Source organism: Lepidochelys kempii, chromosome 2 (genome assembly GCF_965140285.1).
Source record: "Lepidochelys kempii isolate rLepKem1 chromosome 2, rLepKem1.hap1, whole genome shotgun sequence".
NCBI lineage: Eukaryota > Metazoa > Chordata > Testudines > Cheloniidae > Lepidochelys > Lepidochelys kempii.
In genome coordinates this window covers 67,416,863-67,439,651 of record NC_136381.1, presented here as the reverse complement: position 1 = coordinate 67,439,651, position 22,789 = coordinate 67,416,863, and the positions used below count along the sequence as shown (strand labels likewise).

Genomic DNA, 22,789 nt, shown 5'->3' with positions numbered 1-22,789 from the left:
AATGGAACCCACTAACCCCCCCTCTTTTGTTCTATGACTGCAGAGGTGTTAACAGACCACTTCACTTACAGCAGTGTTAACTAGTTATGCTAAACAATCTGTTCCATTCTGTATTTAGCTATGACAATCTGAGTACCTTTCCCAGACCTTCAGAAGAGCTCTGTGGGTATGTCTACGATGTGATAAAAGACCCACAGCATGGCCATGGCTGGCCCAGGTCATCTGACTTGGGCTCGCAGGGCTCAGTTTTTGGGGCTATAAAATTGCAGTGTAAACGTTCCGGCTTGGGCTGGAGTGTGGGCTGTGAAACCCTGCAAAGCAGGAGGGTCTCAGAGCCCAAGATCTAGCCTGCACCCGAACGTCTACATTGCAATTTTTAGCCCTGTCAGCCCAAGTCAGCTGACCCGCCTCTAAGACTCGGTGCTGCAGGATTCCCCCCCCCCCACAATATAGATATAACCCATGTAAGCTCAAACCCTGGTCTCTTTCACCAAGAGAAGTTGGTCCAATAAAAAGCATTACCTCTCTCGCCTTGTCTCCCTATTAGTCCAGCACATTCAGGATATATATGTAAAATAACTGAAATTTCCCTTTTTGATTTGCAAGTGACCTTTTAAAGATTAGCTCTTTCATTCGTAGTGCAAATACTTTATTCGTTAACTCACAGTATTTGCACATTTCAGAGACAAGAAAAATGCAAAATAAGTAAATTAATTAAAACAGCTTGGCTTCAGAGGCTCTCAAATCTTTAATGTATTGATTGTGTTCTGTGAAGCTCTGCATAACACACACAAGAAATAAGTTCCTAACTGAATATCAGGTTTTATTCTGAGGAGAGCCCGCATGATTAATAAACTGCAAGAACTCAAGTACTTAGTCAATGTTAATAGAATAATCAGATTAAATTAGAACTCTTGTGTGCATTTGGAATCTAAAATCATGGATTTGTCTCTTATTTTTAAAACACAATTTAGTATCGATTCAGGAAAGAAGTAGAGCTAGAGGTTGAGTTTCATGCACTGCCCTTGAGACAGAACTTAGGACAAGGAGGTTTAGGGGGAAATGTTCCTCTTCATTTCTCAAAGCAGATCTCTACTGCATCTTGGACACAATCTACTCCATTGATTTGCTGTACTCAGATGTAGTGGTAGGATAACCAGATGGCAAGTGTGAAAAATCGGGAGGGGGAATGGTGGTGGTGGTGGTGGTGGGTAATAGGCGCCTATATAAGACAAAGCCCCAGATATCGGGCCTGTCCCTATAAAATCGGGACATCTGTTCAGGGGGCTGATCTTCAGCCACCCAGTCCTGGTATAAATTATAGCTGCAGAGGGACAACTTGAAAGCCACTGGTATAAAGTCCCTGAGGAACCTTACAAAAGTAGAAAATGGAGAGTAGCAGAGCTCTGTTCTCCTAAGCCCTCTTTCCTGCCTGTCCCCAAAATGCCTGTGACATGTCCTCTCCATCTCCTTATGTCAGAAGAGGAGGCACATCTGGAACAGAACGTGACTGCCTCGTCAGCTTTATCAGCTATCAATCAGTTGGCTGAGAGTTCCCCTGTGCAGGGCGAATTCTCTATTGGCCAGGTGCAGTTGCTTTAAGGCTTCTTACACCGCACAGTGATATTACTGGACTGGAGAATCCAACCTGTGATTTCAATGGAAATTAGATTGGGCCAATTTTGCACTAGTTCTTCACTCAGAATTATTCTCCCCTTTGCTCTTGGGATTTTGTCTTCATTCCTAAGATGGTTGTTTAATGTGCATGGTGTTGGAAGGAGGGTTTGGGGTTTTTTGCCTCTGTATGACAAATTGAAAATCTTCTTTCATTGTATGAGATGTGAGATGGGAGGAAATGTCTGCAAGGTGCTGTGTGATTTGATGCAGTTAAAGCACTAAGCGCTCCTGGATGTCCGGGGAGAAGGCATGCGGTTAGTGTGACCCAGAATGAACAGGGTTAGTGTGGGTATTACACAAGATGAACAGAAAAGGTTGGGATGGGTGTGATATGGAAGCACAGAAGCAAAGATTTTGTAGGCCTGCTCCATTATTGCCCTCTGGCCCTAATGTCAGTTTATTCAGCCAAGGTAGGGTCACTCCAGTATAAAGAGATTCTCTGGTGGCAAAGAGATGACATGAGGACACTTATGCCACATCAGCTCCCTGCTGCCAGCCTTGCAAAGAGAAGGAGGCATAGTCTGCAGACAGAAGGCATGGTTGTGATGCACGGCACCATTCCAATCCTTGGCTGCATTTTCAGCCCTTTGTGGGCATTGTCACCAACCAGCCTGGTGCCGTCTTGGCAGCTCTGCAGTTCCACACAGTTGTCTGGACAACAGAAACTACCCCCCAGAAAGTGATGCCTTCCAACCTGCCTCAGTAACCGTCCAGATCATGGTTCCATTCTGTCCTACACTTCCTGATATACTTTCCTGTTGTCCTAGTGAATGTGAGTAGAGTGACTCAGATGAAAGACATGCAGAGAGACAATCCAGCAATCAGTGAATATTTATTGATCATATCTTCTCTGGCAGGAAATCCTTGGTAAATGCAGAATTCAGGATACAGGCTGCTAATCTCCTGCTTTCAGGCTGCAAAAAATGTAACGGTTAGGGGGCTTATTCCTTCACGCACTTACTTCCCTGGTCCTTCTCGCATGAACAGAGAGCAACAATACCCAAAGTCCAAAGGTGCAAACAATTCAATGTTTATTGGGGTGAACTTCCAGCAAGCATGATTCCAGTTTCCTTCCTTAGTGTCCCGCTTCCCAGCTCTGACACCACAGAGCCTTACCTGTGTCCCTGTTCCCATTCCCCCCCCTTAGCAAAACATGATTCCAATTTCCCCACCCCCATTCCCTGTTCTCATTCCCCCTTACTTCCTGATTGACTGCAGACTATATAGTAGAACTTGAGTTCTGCTTAGCTATACCTTAACCAATCATTTTCCTGAAATTTAACTAACCAATCCTAACATATTGTAACATGATTATTTAACCAATTATATCCCTTAATTAGTTTACACCCAGCAAAATTAATTATACAGCAGACAGAAACAATCACAGAACCAGACAGAGATTATGCAGACAAACAATAGGGAAATGGGGACTACAATGATAGAACAACACAGAAATGAGGATTTCACATCCCAGCTATTGATAAGTGAGTTCTTGCCAGACAGGATGCTATCGAATTAAGTTTCCTTTTACATCTTCTAGGCACTTCCCTTTCTCTGGAGGCGATAGGCATTATCAGGACAGGATTGTATTTTTAACAGCCCGTTAGCACCTTATTTCAATGTGACTAGTTTGAAATGTGAGGAGGTGACCGTTCGCTTCCCAGCTTGTGGCTGCCTCTGCTGCTTAGCCAAAGGCCTTAGCCTAAGAACAGGGCCTCAGACTGTCACAGTAAGAGAAGGCCCTTACACTAGCAGACAGTGATTTTGATTCTTTCTTTTATACCTCTATAACTAGCTAAGTGATAAGAATACACCTAAATTCTTAGAATATAGGCCTTTACAGACAGGCCTGAATATCTATATCCTAACAGTAATGAATAAATAATACAACAGCATGCAGAGGAATATCATTCTGTGGGTAAAGTTGGAAATAAGATGACTACACCTGGTTTAGTCCTACTGAGTAATAAATGAACTGTCTTTTTCTCAGCTAATATAACTGCTCTCATTACTGGAAATGTTCTATAATAATCATTCATCCAGGATCCCTGTCTCTTTATAGATGTAGATATTATACTTCTAAATGAAACCCCCTAATTTTCACCATGGATATACAACTGACGTATGATGTTGAACTCTTTTATTCATGCTATGAGGAAGGATTCAGCAGCTAAGAATGACAGGAGAATACATTTATATCTTATTCCTATTTACATTATTTTTTCTAAGTGGACCATCTCCTGATTTAATATAACTTTTAATGTTCCATCTCTAGTGTTCACAGTATCTCACTGTTCCAGGTGTAAATTTATCTGAATTCTTTGCCGTTGAAAAAGATAATAGATTGTATTAACAAGTGTGGATCAAACATTCAGTCTCAGTTCCACTAAACTGAAACAAATTTGAGATTACGGGACATTTGAACAGCTACAATGATGACAATATGGCAGTGTTAATAAAAGCTGTAATCCAACACACTATATATGTCTGCAAAAAACAGAGTTAATACAATATTCAGGTTGAGAAAACAAGCATTCATAAATCAGAAAATGGAGTATGAAGGCTGAAAGATAAATCTGAATTATAAAACCTTGTGCTTAAGCTTACTGTATAGTCTCTCCCTACACCAGTATAAATTAATTGCCCACTAGTTAATACACACTATAATACAAACTATTATTTGTATTATACACACTGTTACTGAAAAGCATCAACAGCAGAAGATACTGTGGAACAGAACTTTGAAAATACTGTATAATGTAACAATGCAAACCAGACTTGGCACTTTGCTATTTTCGAAACCAAGACATGATACAATATTTCTAGACAGTTTGTTTACAAGACAGTGAGAGATCTTTAAAGCTGTGAATTCCCTTTATGGTTAAGCAATCAAATCACTTTATGTCTATTTGGTTTATTTCATTAGCATAAGTGCATTTGATACTGTGAAAATGTACTGCAAACATCTTGCTCTGGATCTGTCAGGGAGTGCTTTGGGTATCTTCTGTTCTTATTTAATTTGCCTGCAATCTGTAACCACTGAGATGTTCTTTGCTGCACTGACGTGTTGTGGTTTTCCATGAGTATCCATTCTGAGGCATTTGTTCTTTGGGTTTTTTTTTAAGGATATTTTTAAGAACGTAAGAATGGTCACACTGAGTCAGACCAATGGTCTATTTAGCTCAGCATCCTGTCTTCCAACAGTGGTCAGTGCCAGATACTTCAGAGGGAAGGAACCAGAGCAGGGCAATGAAGGAGTGATCCATCCCCATCTCTTCTGGCAATCAAAGTTTTAGGGAAAGCTGAAGCATAGGATTGTATTCCTGACCATCTTGGGTAATAGGAATTGATGGACCCATCCTCCATGAAGGTATCTAGTTCTTTTATGAGTCCAGTTATTCTTTTGGCCTTCACAACATCCTTTGGCAATGAGTTCCACAGATTGACTGTGCATTGTGTGAAGAAGTACTTCCTCATGTTTGTTTTAAAGCTGCTGCCTATTCATTTCATTGTGTGACCCCAGGTTCTTGTGTTGTGCTCTCTACCCATTCCTGAGTTTATAGAACTCTACCATATTCCACCACCCATCAGTCATCTGCTTTTTAAACTGAACAGTCCCAGTCTTTTTAATCTTTCAGCACATGGAAGTTGTTCCATATCCCTAGTCATTTTTTGTTGCTATTCTCTTTACATTTTCCAATTCTAATATATCTTTTCTGAGTTGGAGTGACCAGAACTGCACACCGTTTTCAAGGTGTGGGCATATAATGGATTTATATAGTAGTGTTATATTTTCTGTCTTTTTATCTATCCCTTTCCTAATGGTTCCTAACATTGTTCGCTTTTTTGACTGCCACAGCACATTGAGCAGATGTTTTCAGAGAACTATCCGGGGTGACTCCAAGATCATTCTTGAGTAGTAGCTAATTTAGAACCAATCCTTTTGTGTATATATATAGTTGGAATTATTTTTCCAATGCGTGTTACTTTGCACTTATCAACATTGAATTTCAACTGTCATTTTGTTGCCAAGTCACTCAGTTTTGTGAGGTCTCTTTGTAACTCTTCACAGTCAGCTTTGGACTTAACTATCTTGAGTAATTTTGTATTGTCTGCAAACTCTGCCACCTCACTGTTCACCCCTTTTTCCAGATCATTTATGAATATGGTGAACAGCAGTTGTCCTTGGGGGACCTCATTATTTACCTCTTTCTATTACGAAAACTCACCTTTTACTCACCTTTTACTCCTACCCTTTGTTTCCTGTCTTTTAACCAGTTACTGATCCATGAGAAGACCTCCCTTTTATCCCATGACTACTTACTTTGCTTCAGAACCTTTGGTGGGTGTGGGACCTTGTCAAAGGTATTCTGAAAGTCCAAGAACAGTATATCAACTGAATCACCCTTGTCCACATGTTGATTGACAAAAAATTCTAATAGATTGGTGAGGCATGATTTCCCTTTACAAAAGCCCTGTTGACTCTTCCCCAACATATGGTGTTCCTCTATGTGTCTGATCATTCTGTTCTTTATTATAGTTTAAACCACTTTGCCTGGTACTGAAGTTAGGCGTACTGGCTTGTAATTGCCATGAGCACTTCTGGAGCCTTTTTAAAAAATTAGCTTTGCATTATCTATCCTCCAGTCATCTGATACAGAGGCTGATTTAAATTATAGGTTACATACCACAGTTAGTATTTCTGCAATTTCATATTTGAGTTTCTTCAGAACTCTTCGATGAATACCATCTGGCCCTGGTGACTTATTTCTGTTTAATTTATCAATTCTTTTCAAAACCTCCTCTATTGATAGCTCTATCTGGGACAGTTACTCAAGTTTGTCATCTACAAAGAAATAACTCAGATGTGAGCATCTCCCTCACATCCTCTCCAGTAAAGACAAATGGCAAGAATTCATTTAGCTTCTCCACAACAGCCTTCTCCTATAGCACCTTGATCATCCAATGGCTCTACTGATTTTTGGTAGGCTTTTGCTTCTCATGTACTTTTGCTGTTAGTTATTGTGTCTTTGGCTTGTTGCTCTTCAAATTCTTTTTTGGTCTGCCTAATTATACTTTTACACTTGACTTGCCAGAGTTTATGCTCCTTTCTATTTTCCTCACTAGGATTTGACTTTCAATGTATAAGGGATGCTTTTTGTCCTGTAACCTCCTCTTTTACTTTGCTGTTTAGCCACAGTGGCACTTCTTTATCCTATTTTTTAAAATTTGGGGTATACATACCTTATAGTGTTTTTAAATAGTCTCCATGCAGTTTACAGGCATTTTACCTTGGACACTGTTCCTTTAATATCTATTTAACTAGCTTATTTATTTTTGTGTAATTACTGTGGTGGATATCTTTGGTATTTCCCCTCTACAACGATGTTAAATTCAATTACATTATGGTCGCTATTACCAAGTGGTTGGACCACATCCTGTGCTCTACTTAGGACTAAATCAAGAATTGGCTCTCCCCTTGTGGGTTCCAGGCTTAGCTGCTCCAAGAAGCAGACACTCATGGTGTTGCGGTTCAAATACAAGACAGAACAAGGCTTTAAGCAAGCAAGCAGGCTGGTCTGCCGACAGGCTGGTCTGCCTGTCAGCTTTCCACCCTCTCTTTTATTTCTTTCCCTCCTCCTGCGCATTACATACTCCAACAGATAAAAGGAATACACTGGCTTTGTTTAATATTCTTATTTACCAATATCTATCTACCGCATTCCTTGCTCTCAGGCCTTGAGCCCAGTCCTGGGAGGCCTCCCACGGTTCATGCCATCTGGGCGAGTTTCCAAGGTTCATGCCCTTGAGAGGAGCCGTGTGTGTTGCCAAGCGCATGAACCCTGTATGAATCCTACATCATGGTGTCTAGAAATTTTGTCTCTGCATTCCATCTTGAGGTGACCCATACCCAGTTAATATGGGGATGGTTGAAATCCACTATTATTACTGGGTTTTCTAGTTTTGTAGCCTCTCTAATCTCCCTGAGCTTTTCACAATCACCATTACCTTTCTGGTCAGGTGGTTCGTAGTATATTCTTGCTGCTATGCACTTATTATTCAAGCATGGAATTTCTATCTAAAGATTCTATGGTACAGTTTTGATTCATGTAAGATTTTTATTATATTTGACTCTATGCTTTCTTTTACATAGAGTGCCTCACCGCCACCAGCATGACCTATGTTGTCAATCCTATATATTTTGTACCCTGGTGTTATCGTGTTCTGTTGATTATCATCATTCCACCATGTTTCTGTGTTGCCTATTATATCAATATCTTCATTTAATACCAGGCACTCAAGTTCACCCATGTTAGTATTTAGATTTCTAGCAGTTGCATAGTATAGAATTTGTCAATATTTAGTTATCTGCCTTCATGTGTTATAATTGAATGAGACTCTTTCTGTTTTGTACTATTTCTTTTCTGGTCTGTCTCCTTTCACTGGATAGTTCTTCTCACTTTATGCTGATGCACACAACTTTATTTTCGTCTGTGACATCTTTGATCAAGAAGAGTCTTATTCTGTAGTTATATAAGCCTGGCCTCACAAAGAATATGTTGACTGTTCAAGCCTGAAGCACTGTTCCTGAAGGAGTAATCAGCTATTAAATGGAGCATCATTGAGTGAAATGATATGAATGTCTGCTATTTATTTAAGCTCTGAAGGGAAAAAAAGAATCTGGGTGATTATTTTGAACATGAACTTGCTTTAGAATCACAAGTGCAGTTGGAACAATTTGTAAAATGTTTCATTACTGTCAACCCAGGGCATTGCAGCTTTGGCTCTGCTTCTTGTTTCAGCCAAAGTTCCTTATTTCATGCGTTTTTCCGGTGGCAGTCATGCTGCAAGAGATACAGCTGTTACAACTTCCCTGTTAACCTCTCTTGTACTGAAAGTTCGATCATCTATCACCTGCCTCCAGAAGGAATCCCATCCCTGCCATTTCTGAAAAACTCATTTAAAAAAATTGCTGTTCTCTCCCAGGTTTGATAGTACCTTAGTAATGCTCCTTTGCATTTGGCTGAGTTAAGCTTTGACTGTTGTCCAACTCACTCTGAACTGCCAACACAAGCCCTTTGTCTTTCCTAGCATTTAATCTCTGTTTTGCTGATGTCGGAGTTCAGGTTATTTTGCCCCATGTTTGTAGAATTGTTGTCTTCGGAAGCTCTAGCTCATTGATTCTCATAGACATTTAAGGTCAAAGCATTTCTCACTTTCTTTCTTTTTTTTTAAAGAATATGGTATTGCTTTCCTATTGTAGAACATTATGAAATATACTTGTAAAAATGCTGGATTGGCCTATTTCTTAGTTGCAGTCAGGAGTATTTCACTGTAGAAGGGATGTCTGTGTGTAATATAACATGGTGTCTGGCAATCCAAGGTCCTGATCCTGTAAAGACTTATGTTGAAGGTTATTTTGCACACTGTGAGTTGCCTATTGAATTCAATAGGATTAATTAACCACGTGTAAAGCACATGCATAAGCCTGTGTAGAATCAGCACCCAGGGATATAATCCAAATATATATGAGATGTGTGAGTGTGTATGTCATACAGAGTGGTGCTAGACGCTCCATAGCTAAGATTGAAGCTTCCCATTGGAAGGCTGATTTTGAATCCCTATAACTCCCATCATACCCTGAAAGAAACCAATGCACATAAAATTTCACATACCACATCTCACACAAGACTAGAGTTTTTCTGAGAAGTTTGGAAAATAATAGAAAAGGAGTTTTAAAGTGATAGCAAAAATTTCCCTACAACTGACATCTTTTGACTTTTTTTGGCTTCCTATAGGTCAATATGAACAGACAGACTCTGCAAACTCCAGATTCTCCTGGTTGGCTTCAATATATATATATGTTGGTAATGAAAGGAGCATGATTAATACGACAATTACACAGATATGTATTATAAAGAGCTTGTGGTCGGGTATACATAGCTCTCACCAAGGATCAGCTGGGTGTTCATTCAGGGTGTGATTTAGCTAGACACTTAAGCATGTCCTTAAAAGCCATGAATACAAATGGGATTTAAGCACCTGCTTAAAACATGTGCTTAAGTGCTTTGTTGAAGGGGGATGTTTACTGAATTGGGGCATAGAGGAGGAATATAAAGAGGAGGCACAAGAGAGCTGGAGGATGGGTCCTGAGAGTGCAGGTATCCTTTCCCTCTCCCTGCCCTCTGGCTGCAAGGAGGAACAAGAAAATATAGGGTTGCCAATAGATCTGTGCAACAGGGTAGCTGGTAGGGTGACCAGATAGCAAGGGTGAAAAATCAGGACCCTTATTTTTCAGGAGGCAGAAGGAGTAATTGCATATAAAGATTTACAAAAACTAAAAATAGAATGTGCACATAGGCTGTCTTTTACTGAAGATCACACAGCTCTCAATTTTCAGCATCAGCAGTTTTATACTTCGTTGATGACGTTCCAGCCTGGCATGGCTCCTTGAGCCCCTTGAAACCTGAGCCTACTTCGGCCCCCCATGGCTAGAGCTACTTCAGCCCCATGCAGCTCAGGCTGGGGCTCCTTCAGCCCCATGAAAAATCAGAACAAATTACGTCCCAACAGTACTTTGGTCGGGACATGGAACAAAGTCTCTAATACTGGGACAATCCTGATTTTTATCAGGATGTCTGGTCCCCAGAGTAGATGGACCCCATGAAATCAGGCCCAGCTCTCCTGTTGTAGTCAAGGTATGCCCTAGTTGGGGAAACAAGGAGGGAGGGCTGTCCCCTGGGAGTTATAAATGAGAGACAGCCCAAAGGCAAGAAAGAGAGTTCAGAAACCAGAGTCCAGAAAGAGACCTCTCAAAAGAAGAGCAGAGCTGGGCTGAGAGCTTCAGGAATGGAGATGCCCCTGAGGGATAGAGCACTGAGAGCTCCCTAGATGAACAGTGGCAATTTAAAAGCAGAAGACAGTCAGGGTGGTGGTGGAGGTCACTATAACTTCCCCATGCCAGAGGGGGCTGAAGGCTAAGAGCAGCAGAGGAGACACCTGCTGGCTCTTTGAACCAGAGAGCTGAAGCTGCAGGGCCAAAGTGGGCTGAAGGCTGGGTAATGATAGAGAGGTGAGACCACTGATGTCTCTGGGCAAATGCTGGGACCATACCTGAACGGAAAACAGGGCAGAGCACCACCTCAGCTGGAGGGGCTGGAGTGAGGCGTGGTGAGTGATGTGGCAGTACCTGAGAGGTGATGCGTGCTGAGAGATGCCAGAGTAGTACAGTATTTGGGGTGTTGCTGGATTGTTGGGACTTGAAAGGTGAAATATATTCTTTGGACTGTGCTGGGGAATTCTGGATTATGGTTGTGGGACATTTGTAATAAACTAACCCTGCAAAGGGCTATTTATGCTCAGAGAGCTTGTGTGGAGTTACTGGGGATTCTGGAAGAGGGAAATTGAGGCAGGGGCTGCTTACAGGGTCATCCTGAGACCATGAGGGGGAGAGCCCTACAGGCAGCCACCCCCTGACAGTCAGGCTGGCAAAAATCTGATGAAATTTGTCAGAATTAAAATATTTTACAGAGATGGTGTGAGTTTGACAAAGATCTGCTGGAACCCAGGCTGGTTTTCATTTGAAACCCACCTGGCTTCCTGCTAGTTTACCTGCCCAGCTCCTTGACAGCATGCTACTGTTGTCGGTAGCTACCGGTGTGGTGCTCTGCTCTTGTTCGATGATTATAACAGTCGGCTGCATGCATGTTCCCTCTGTGTGCTGCCCCAGCTCTGCGCAGATAGCTAACACAGCAGACCTCGAGAGAACCCCCAAAAACCACAGACTCTAGTAAGGTACGAAGGAACCCAAGCCAGGTTTATTGTCAAACGAAGCACAGTAATAGTTCCCTATAGACTCTACAGGGCATACTACGAATTTGTGCTCCCTGGCAATGGACACAGCTCAGTCAGTGGCGGGACACTCCACTGCCCCCTAGGCTGGTCAAAGATATGCGCCCGGGACCTACTTTTATACTGTTGCAGGACCGATTACTCATCATAGTTCAAACGAATCTATCCATCATGTTGTCCTTTTGACCCTGTCTTTAAGATGCACCTGGCTGTTCCTTGTTATGTCTATGGAGTGTCTTGCTGCCGTCTTGGCACAAGGTTCTCTCATTACCCCTTATGTGTGTGTGTGCACCTGCCTCTAACAACCTTTTCTTGCCAACTTCTGTGAGTGGGACCTGCCTCTGGCTCACAGCCCAGCTTTGCTTATCACTGCCTGGAGGTACTTTGGTTCAGGCTTTACTTTAATTCAGGCTTCAGGCCTCAGACTAGGCCTCTGATACAAGAATTTATGTTTCAGGGCCTCCGCTTACTACAGCTTTGTGCACTGCCTCTGAATTGGGGCTTCCAGGGCTTCCAGGGTCCACAACTCTAGGGCAGCTCACCAGGCAGATTGCCCCAGAACTGGGCCTCTGTTTTCTTATGCAGAGAATTTCAAAAGTTTTAGTTTTCATTCCAAATTGGAAGCAAACAGTTTTCAGAATATCAACATTCTCCACAAAATGGAATTGCCTTTTTCCACACAGCTCTAATTGCCAACTCTGGTAATACCTGGTGTTTTGCTTGAACCCCCAGCTCCGTCGAACAAATGGTTAGGTGAGAATTATGGCTTTCACTTTTTAAAAATGCGGGTTTGTCTACACCACTCAGCTTTTAGTGACAAGGCTGTGTCGACACAGCCTTGTCACTAAAAGTCAGCGTGTGTGAATGCTTTTTATCGGTAATTTGTTGGCACGTTTGCTGACAAAATACTTCCAGCCCTGTGAGCGGCATTAACTTTGTCGGCAGGAGAGTGCTCCTGCAGAAAAAGTCACATTCACACTGCCACTTGCATCAACAAAACTTTTCTCTTTCGCATGGGGGCTTTTTTAAGTACCGTGAAGGACAAAAGTTTTGTTGACAACTTTGTAGTGTAGACATACCCTTAGTTTCTAGCCCTTGTGGTTGCAGAGAAAAGCTTGAAAATGTGACCTGAGTGCAATATAGCAACTTGGAAATGAGAGGGCAAATAAAAAGAATCTCACATTTATTTGTTTAAAAATTTCGTGGTGGGGGGGGCAGTTCATGTTTTTTGAAAGTTTGAACTTGGAAGTACTGCCATCTTGATCTACAGCTGACATGATACTCTGTAAGGTAAGGGCTGTTTTTTTCCTCAACTGAAGCACATCTCCCTTTACTTGCTATTTTGCTCTTTTTTTTCTGACTGAGATGAAGAAAACCCCTATCCTAAGTTTATGGTGGAGAAACTCTCCACCTTGTTTTTGTGTGTTACAGCTCACTTCATCGGATACAGCCGATGAAGTGAGCTGTAGCTCACAAAAGCTTATGCTCAAATAAATTTGTTAGTCTCTAAGGTGCCACAAGTCCTCCTTTCTTTTTGCGGTTACAGACTAACACAGCTGCTACTCTGAAACCTCTCCATTTTGTGGCAGGATATAGAATTGCAGGGTTCCTCTCTGTCTCCACACTTGTTTCCTCCGCTTCCCCATTACTGGGCTGTATTTGTACCCAGCTGATTCTACAGATGTACAGCACCTAGCACACTAGTATCCTGGCAGGTAATACAAATAATAATTAATACATAATACATGTTCATAAACTGACCAGCAGCTGACTCCAGACCATGCTGGTGCAACTACGTGGGGCATGTGGATGAAGGATAGGATCCTGGTGTGAATTAGACAGAGGCATGAGTCTAGGAGGGCTTAAAGCCTGGGGTGGGGAAGGGAGCTGGAAGTCGCATAGAGGGTTTTTTCAGCACAAATGTGCAGGAGCTCAGTGCACAGAGAGCTGTAAGCTGTTTGGGGCATGTAACATCTTTTTGTTCTGTTTGTGCAGAGCCCAGTACAGTGTGGTTTTGGGCCATCGCTAGGGCTTTGCGGTGCTACAGTAATATAAACAAACAATAATAATATAGGTTAGGGTTGCCAAGCCTTCAGGATTGTCATGGAGTCTCCAGGAATTAAAGATTCATCTTTACTTAAAGATTATGTCATGTGATGAAACCTCCAGGAACAAGTCCAACCAAAATTGGCAACTCTAATATAGGTCCAATTGAGAAGGATGTAAATATGAGTATCTGAAGTGTTCTGCAGTTTATACTGATCCACTAGGAGGAGCTAAAGGGTAATTTATTGCGAGGCAGATCAGTCAAAGATTTCAGGTTACATAATTAATGAAGGGGTGGTAGCGGGGGCAGGGAGACCCGTGAGACCTGGAGTTCTCTACCCCTGCCATGTAGAGCTTTGTTCTGGAACTCTCTGTCTGAGCTTCAGTTAGGAATAACTGGGGTCCTCTTTTGTTTATCTCTAACAGTGATCACTGATTTTGAGGGCCCCACCTCTGGTCCTTAAAGAAGCCTGATCCTGAGAGATGTATACATTCCTGAGGCATTTATTTAAAAAATTGTACATTTAAAAAAATGCACTGCACAGATTTTAGCATGAGATTGAAATTCATTATGTCATAGACAGATGCTGTGTGTATGTACGTATGTGTATGTAACATTGGCACTCCACACACACATCTATCCAATAAAGCATTAAAATAAATGAAAGCTGTGTTGATTTCAGTTTGATTTCATTGCATAGCACTTCACTTTATACCTACTGGTTCATGCATATATTAGGAGCATTGTACTACTGCTTGTGCTAAACAGTCATGTGTTGTATCTAGTTATGTAACGTATGGCAGGAGACATTAGGTAGCATTGTTACACATAGTATACAGCCTTTGAAGAAATGGTGTATTGTTAGTTTTGTTATGTTGATTCCTTGAGGTAAGCTGTTGCAAACAAGAGTTTGCTCTCTGCCATAATCTCTGCTGAGTTGAGTCTTGGTGTAGCGTAGTTTCATAGAATCATAGAATATCAGGGTTGGAAGGGACCTCAGGAGGTCATCTAGTCCAATCCCCTGCTCAAAGCAGGACCAATCCCCAATTTTTGCCCTGGATCCCTAAATGGCCCCCTCAAGGATTGAACTCACAACCCTGGGTTTAGCAGGCCAATGCTCAAACCACTGAGCTATCCCTCTCCCAAATTTCTCCCCCCATTTTCTGGGAACTGGACTTTGGTGGTTGGGTTGACATTTCTGAAAGAAAGTTTGCCTGGGTGGTGGTTGACCTCAGTTCAAGGACTGGTATGTAGTGTAAATAAACAAATTACACTAAAAACATATCCTGACTCCATGCTGCTGATTTCTCCTCCAGTGGGAAACTGATTTTCTAGGCCTCAGTATCTACTGCTGCTTGATAGACGGGTGATATAACTGTAAGATGCTACTGTGTTTTCCTGAAAGTCCCCTTTAAATAGGTAGGAGCCTGTCTGCATGGTTCCAAGCCATGAACATTTTGTGTTTCAGTTCAGATGCAAAGTGCTACAAAATGAGTCACACTCTCTCTCTCCCTTCTTTGGAAACTTAATATCAGTTTGTTCTTTGTTGTTTGATTTAACAGGACATAAATGATCAAGACTGAAATACAATTTCTCATACACAAAGTTCAAAGTATATCGCACATGCACCTATATGCAATTTTCAAACATCAGTGAACATGTTACTTTAAAACCACCTTTAACCAAAAATGCCCCCAAAAAAGTATGCTTCTCATTTAGGATGAAGTCGTTGGCAAAGTTTGAAGTGAAACTTCTCAATGCTTTCCAAAAGATTCATCTTGGACAGGGGAGGGCAAACTATGGCCCTCAGAATGGATCCGGCCCATCAGGGCTTTCAATCCAGCCCACAGGATTGCCAGCCCGGTGGCACAGCAGGGCTAAGGCAGGCTCCCTTCCTGCCCTGGCCCCGCGCTGCTCCCGGCAGCAGCTGGCACCACGTCCCTGCGGTTCCTGGAAGAGGGGTGGGGCAGAGGGCTCAGTGTGTTGCCCTCGCCTGCAGGCACCACCCCCTGCAGCTCCCATTGGCTGGGAATGGGGAACGGCGGCCAATGGGATCTTGGGAGGTGGTACCCACAGGCGAGGTCAGCGCACGGTGGAGTTGCTTTCCTCCCCGACCCCAGGAGCCACTGCCGGACATGCTGGCCACTTCTGGAAGTGGCATGGGGCCAGGGAAGGGAGGGAGCCTCCCTTAGTCCCGTTGCATGCCGCTGCCACCCCAGAGCCGCTTGAGGTAAGCAGTGCTGGGCCGGATTCCACACCCTGAACCCCTCCTGCATCCCACACCCTAACCCCCTACCCCGAGTCCCCCTAACCTCCTGCCCTGAGCCCCCTGCCTCATCCCTCCTGCACCCCACTCCCTGCCCTGAGCCCCCTCCTCCACCCTGCATCCCTCTTGCACCCCAACCCCCTACATACAGTTTCCCCACACAGATGTGGCCCTCGGGCCAAAAAGTTTGCCCACCTGGATCATGGAGAATATTAACCCATATGTATATGAACTTGGGTTAATATTGTTCACGTTATATGTGTAATATGCAAAGTTGTAAGTGGCTAAAGATAGATGCTTAGGGCCAGATTTTCTACTGGTGTAAGTTGGTGTAGCTTCTTTGCCTTCAGTGGAGCTGTGCCAATCTACACCAGCAGAGAATTTCATCCTTAGAATGAAATTTTCTCCTCAACTGTATTATAACAATTCTGAAAGAGTTTACTCATGCTGTTTTTCTAGGTTTCTCTCATTCATTGGTTTAGTGTCAGTTCTGAAAACCACCTGATGAAAACAGGCCTCCTGTTTTAGTTCTGGACCTTTGGTCACTCCAGTTCTGCTCACTCCTTCTTTCTGAGTAAAATGAATATAAGGGGATAGCTAGTTGACACAATAGGTTTGTGCCTGTAACCTCTGATGACCACTTTTGTTCTAATCTTGTTTTATAATAGGTTACAAAATGAGTTTGATGCTTTAGCATGGTTGTAATCTTTGCAACCGTGCTAAAGCAACCCAGGGCTGTGGGGTGTTGAGATTCAAAATTGACTAACAAAGCTGGATGAGGGGCTTGCATGCTGCCTACCCTCACTACTAATAGCTCTAGACAAAGCTCTTTGCACAAGTCTTTTTAAAACGTTAAGCAGAAAGGGGAAAATTAGGGGAACTTGAGTCTGCTGTGTTTGGTATCAATCAGGATTTAAGTATCAGAAGGGTAGCCATGTTAGTCTGGATCTGTAAAAGCGGCAAAGAGTCCTGTGGCACCTTATAGACTAACAGACATATTGGAGCATAAGCTTTCGTGGGGTGCATGTAGTGGAAATTTCTAGAGGCAGGTATAAATATGCAAGCAAGAACCAGGTGAGGGATAATGAGGTTAGTTCAATCAGGGAGGATGAGGCCCTCTTCTAGCAGTTGAGGTGTGAACACCAAGGGAGGAGAAACTGCTTTTGTAGCTGGCGAGCCATTCACAGTCTTTGTTTAAACCTGAGCTGATGGTGTCAAATTTGCAAATGAACTGAAGCTCAGCAGTTTCTCTTTGAAGTCTGGTCCTGAAGTTTTTTTGTGCAGGATGGCTACCTTTAAATCTGCTCTTGTGTGTCCAGCGAGATTGAAGTGTTCTCCTACAGGTTTTTGTATATTGCCATTACTAATATCTGATTTGTGTCCATTTATCCTTTTTATGTAGGGACTGTCCAGTTTGGCCGACGTACATAGCAGAGGGGCATTGCTGGCACATGATGGCATATATCACATTGGTGGACGTGCAGGTGAACGAATCGGTGATGGTGTGGCTGATCTGGTTAGGTCCTGTGATGGTGTCGCTGGTGTAGATATGTGGGCAGAGTTGGCATCGAGGTTTGTTGCATGGATTGGTTCCTGAGTTAGAGTATTATGGTGCGGTGTGTAGTTGCTGGTGAGAATATGCTTCAAGTTGGTGGGTTGTCTGTGGGCAAGGACTGGCCTGCCTCCCAAGGTCTGTGAAAGTGTGGGATCATTGTCCAGGATGGGTTGTAAATCAGGATTTGCTCTTCTGATATCAGTGTAAAAACAATGTGAGATCAGAATTAAGCTCATAGGTTTTCCATTCCATATAACAGATTTGCCCAGACTGGAAGGCTCACTCATAAATGGTGATCTTTTGGATGCAATAATCACTTTGCATGCTGGGACCATGAACAACGTTTACAAGTATAGTGTATTTTGTTTGCATGGTTGCTAGTCACAGCTCTGAGTCTCAAGCCATAAGGTGATAGACTCATGCATAGGAGTGCTCAAGCATTTTAGACTGCAAGCTCATAACATCTTAATCCTCATTGTCAGATGCTGCCACCACTTAAATTATATGAGGAGGGTTGTGGTGTGGATTATTTTTACCTTCAGAGGACATCTAACGCCTTCATTTGAGCCCCGTTTGTATGCATGAAGATAAAAAAGACAAGAGGCCAATACACTTACACAAAGCTTCAATACATCCAGCAGTGTTGTCTCTCAAAATTGCAAAGCAAAGATGCATTCAGCTGGGCACGTGTCAGCTCTCATTTTATTTAATATTACTGGCATGCAGCCACATCAGGTTTTTTGTTTTGTTTTGTTGTTTTTTCTCTCCATTACAATGTCAGCAGGATCTTAGCAACAGTCCTCAGTTTTCATATTTGGGAACTTCACACCTGTACAAACAGTCTTTGCTAAAATGTAGGTCTCCTGAAATCAAAGTCTCTGTTCTAGAAGGAATAGTATATAAGCACTGAAGAAGCCATTAAAAAAAAGAGAAGCAAAAGTCTGCAGCAGGCAATGTTTTTAGGAATCCATGAAATTTCATTTTCAAAATCTGTATTTGAAATCATATGGTGCTTTGGTTTCTCTAGGTCTGACTCACTGTAAGGAAAAAGAAAAAGTCTTTTGCAAACTCATTGCTGAAAGGAAAGGCATATCTGGGAATGATATCTTGGATCTCCTGCTGAAAGAAGAAGGAGAAAATGCCAGCAATATGGGTAAAACACTTTACATGGATTCCAATGTCCAGTCACTCCCAGTCAGCAAAACAGTGGACGATGATGTCTGCCTGAGCAGCAAAAGAAGAAAAATGTGTGCAACTCAGAACCTTTCTTCCACGGCTGCTGGTCTAGCATCAACAGCGCCTGCTCAACTCCATGCCATCTACAGCTTGCCATCTGTGTCGGTGAAGTCAGAACTGGCAGGAGAGTTAAGACAAAGATCTGCATTGGAAGACAATTGCTTTCAGCTGTCATGGGAGGATCTCCAGCTGGAAGAGGATGAAGACATGGGGGAGGGGGATGAGGAGTGCAGTGAGGAAGAAAACCCATTTGCTGTTCTTGAAAAATTGATAAAGGAAAATCAAACACTACGGAAAGAAAATGCACGTTTAAAACAGATGCTGCTAGCAGCCCAGAATTCAGGTAAGCGTGTTCTTATTCTCTGGTTCCAGATAGGGTTTGAAACCACGTCACCTTACACAATAAGTATTAGTATTATCTTTATAGTTTTTGAGTGAATGTTTTACCATCATGAATAAATTTGGTCAACTAGGGACAAACCTGTTTTGTGAATCAGAGCCCGGAGTTCAATTTCCCACTATTCCTGGAGTCTTTATTATTCAGTTCTCAGTAGTATGATGTCATTGGGAATTGAGGGCCTCCAGGACCACACAGGAGATGTTCAGCATTGCCCAACATCAGGTCTGTGTGAGCAAGTGTTGTGACAGATTTCCCATACAGCTCTGCCAGTTCATCTCAGTGATGGCTTACCACCACCTCCTACACAGGTCCCAGACCTGGAGTTCCCTTGAAAAAAGACTGCCAGCTGTTGCCAGATTGTGGTGAAATGGATAGACATCTGATGGGAACCAGAGTGTGTCCACCACATCTATTTTGACTCCCAACACACTAGCAAGTTATTTTTCAGAATATTTATTAACAAGTTCTCACTTCTGTTTAATAGCCCTTGAGAAGCTTGAAATGAAATCTGATGTTTTATTGTTTTTCCTCTACTGCCTCCACATTTCCATTTGTCCTTGGAAGCTTTTTCATGAATGTAGTACAGCTGGCTCTGATACTTTCTGAAAGAAACAGTAATGCCTGTGTTTGGAGTGGAAATAATATATTTATCTGGATGTCAGAAATAATTATATATATTATATAAAGAGTAAATCAGATTTTGGTCCAACATTACAAACTTTGACAGGATTTCAAGGAAAGCTTCATTTGTTCTATCCAGCACAGTGTTCTGTTTCCTTCCACGTATGAACTTTGAAATTTTATTTGAATAAGAAATGCTAAATTTGACATTTCCGTGCCTCTTGCAACATGTGACCTGTTGTCAGGGTCTATTAACCACGTCTCAGTCTAATGACTCTTTAGTAACCACAAGAAGAAATTTGCTTCTTTTAAGTAACTGAAATCTTTTTATGTGAGAAAGGAAGGTTGTCACTCACCCTGTGCATTTTCAGTGCACTTTCAGAAAGGTTGTCACTCACCCTGTGCTTTCCTTTAAATGTCTGTTTAAAACATGTTTTTTGGTTTAAAAAAAACCTCCTCTTAACTCCTTGAAGACAATGGGAGTCTTTCCACTGACTTCAGCAGTCTGTGGATCAGGCCTTTGTTGCTCTTACACCTGCTGGTGGAAGGAGGGATAGACCAAGCTATGTGCATCTTTGAGACTTAGGGCTTGTCTACATTACCCACAGGATCGATGGGCAGGATCAACGGGCAGCGATCGATCCAGCAGGGGTTGATTTATCGCGTCTAGTCTAGATGGGATAAATCGACCGCTGAGCGCTCTCCTATCGACTCTGGTACTCCACCGGAGTGAGAGGCGCAGGCAGAGTGGATGGGGGAGCATCAGCTGTCAACTCACCGCAGTTAAGACACCGCGGTGAGTATATCTAAGTACATTGACTTCAGCTACATTATTCACGTAGCTGAAGTTGAGTAACTTAGATCGATCTTCCCCCCACCCCCACTCCCCAGTGTAGACCAGGCCTTACTGAATTCTATAATAACCTTGATACTCTGAATGGTTACATATTGTGCCCTCAAACCATGTATACAGCTGTCATTGGCAACAGTGCATTGTGCACGTGGATCAAGGGTACCATATGTCATTTTTTGACAGCGCTTCTGAAAACAGTTCATCCTGATCTGGCAGCCTCTGTACATGAACAACATTTGGAGAAACACTCTCCTGCAATAAATTGCCTGACAGAACGTATGGCTATACTTTGTGTTACACAAATGCACTAAGGGCTCCAAAGGTGGCAGGATGTATTCACTGAGGCATAGATCTAGACTAGCATCATCCTCACACTTTGTTGATGCACATAGAGAGATTTTAAACACTGAACCTAAATAAATAACTACAAGATTTCAGAGTAGCAGCCGTGTTAGTCTGTATCCGCAAAAAGAAAAGGAGTACTTGTGGCACCTTAGAGACTAACAAATTTATTTGAGCTCAGATAAATTTGTTAGTCTCTAAGACGCTGCAAGTACTCCTTTTCTTTTAACTAAAAGATTGTTTACTTGTTTTTCTTCATACATCCTTCATGCATCTCATTTTGCTCTGAATTGTTGTAGAAAGCTCCTTCTGTTTCCCCTTTTAGTAATTTTATTTGCTCTCCCTGACTGTGCTATCCTCAGTGACAGATATTATATATTTAAAATTTGACCTACATACAGTAGTATTAAGACACAGCCATTTACGGAGTAAGTGTTATATTAATTTAAATGGAATATATGGGCCAAAGGTGTTAACATAATCCAGTCACTGCCCATCATTATACAGTGTTAAACAAGATCGGGGGTTTGGTATACAGAGACCACAACCTCCTTAGGACCAGGGTAAATACCCCATTAAAAAGCCTTGTAACCTTTAATAAAAGATAAAGAAAGGAAGGAAAACAGTTAAAGCATTTGAAATGTAAAATATTAAATAAGGCTCTTATTTGAACCACATCGCTTGTTCCTTTTCCCTGGAGAGCATTTTAGAAGGAAAAACCTTCTTGTTTGACCCTCTCTGAGATGGTATCAAAGAGGGTAATAACTGTTCTTCGAGGGGAAAGAGAAGATGTTAGTTGACATGGGCCAGAGTGTTTGATGTTGCTGCTGTTGTTTTTAAAGTACAATCCTCTTTCATGCCAGGTGGTGCTGGGGATTCATCTGGAGCCGGTAGAAGTGGTGATGTTATCTGGTCCCCTTCTCTGGTCAGGTCTGGTCAGGACATCTCTCAGGATTAGAACAAAGAAGGTCTGGGGTTCCAGGAGATAGTGGGGGGGTGGCAGCCAGGATGGTGAAGCTCACTCCAATAGCTACTGTCCTTCCATATCTTCCCTCCAAAATGTCTTTCTTTAAGGACCCCAGAAGGGAATGATGGGTGGCACACCCTCATTATTTTGTCCACCAATTAAGCCTAATATCCCACATTCCAATTCTAATTGACTGGTTTCTTGTTCCACATTTTTCTTATTTACCAGGCATGATCTTAACACAATCCTTTTAATTATATCATACTGCCTTGTTGATTGAACTAATTCAGTCTTTCTGTCTCCCTACCATACCTTTTCCCATCAACATTTGTTGTTATAGGTTTCTGTGACATCTTATGAACTTTCAGATACTTTTTAAAGTTAAGCTCACATTTAGGGTGGATTTGTAGGTGCAATTATTACAACAGTGTACTTTAAGACATGTCCCCTTGTTGGGAGGGTGTATAAGTGCACCAGCTCAGTAGAACTCCAGTAGGCACAATGCCTCTTGGAACTCCCAGGAGAGCAGAGAAAACATGGCTACGACACCATTCTAGAGGGTGCAAGGGTTGCTTTCCACCACTGGTGACTGCATTGCTAGACAATGTGGAGGCGTCCCTTTAAGCCTAACAATTCAGTGGGGGCTAGCCTAGTTTTACCGGTGAGATTGTGTCTGGTACTTATGGAGAAAAAAGCTCCTTACAACTTCAGCCCCCACTCACCACAGACTCACTCAATGCAGGACACAGTCTGGCCTACAGTCAACCTTTGGGGCCCACAAAGTCCACGGTCATATTTCCCATTAATTTGAGGGACTTAACAATATAAAGGAGAATCTTAATTTCCATTTTAATTTTTTCCAATTTAATCTCCATTTTAATTTTTAAGCACATTTCTAGTTCAGCCTTCTAGGACAGCCTTGGGAATGAAGCTGAGTTGAAAGGTTGTCAGTAATATTTTTCTAATGATGACA

At 42.3% G+C, this 22,789-nt stretch overlaps 1 protein-coding gene across 2 annotated transcripts in view; it reads left to right on the top strand.

Annotated features, from left to right (window-relative positions):
* Positions 1–18,811: 18,811 nt before the first annotated feature.
* Positions 18,812–22,789, top strand: part of FAM110B (family with sequence similarity 110 member B) — a 457,749-nt gene continuing 453,771 nt past the window's right edge. For both annotated transcript variants that reach the window (XM_073331097.2, XM_073331096.2), the window contains exon 1: positions 18,812–18,976. The gene's annotated coding sequence lies outside the window, so the exon portion shown is untranslated. The remainder of the gene's footprint in view (positions 18,977–22,789) is intronic.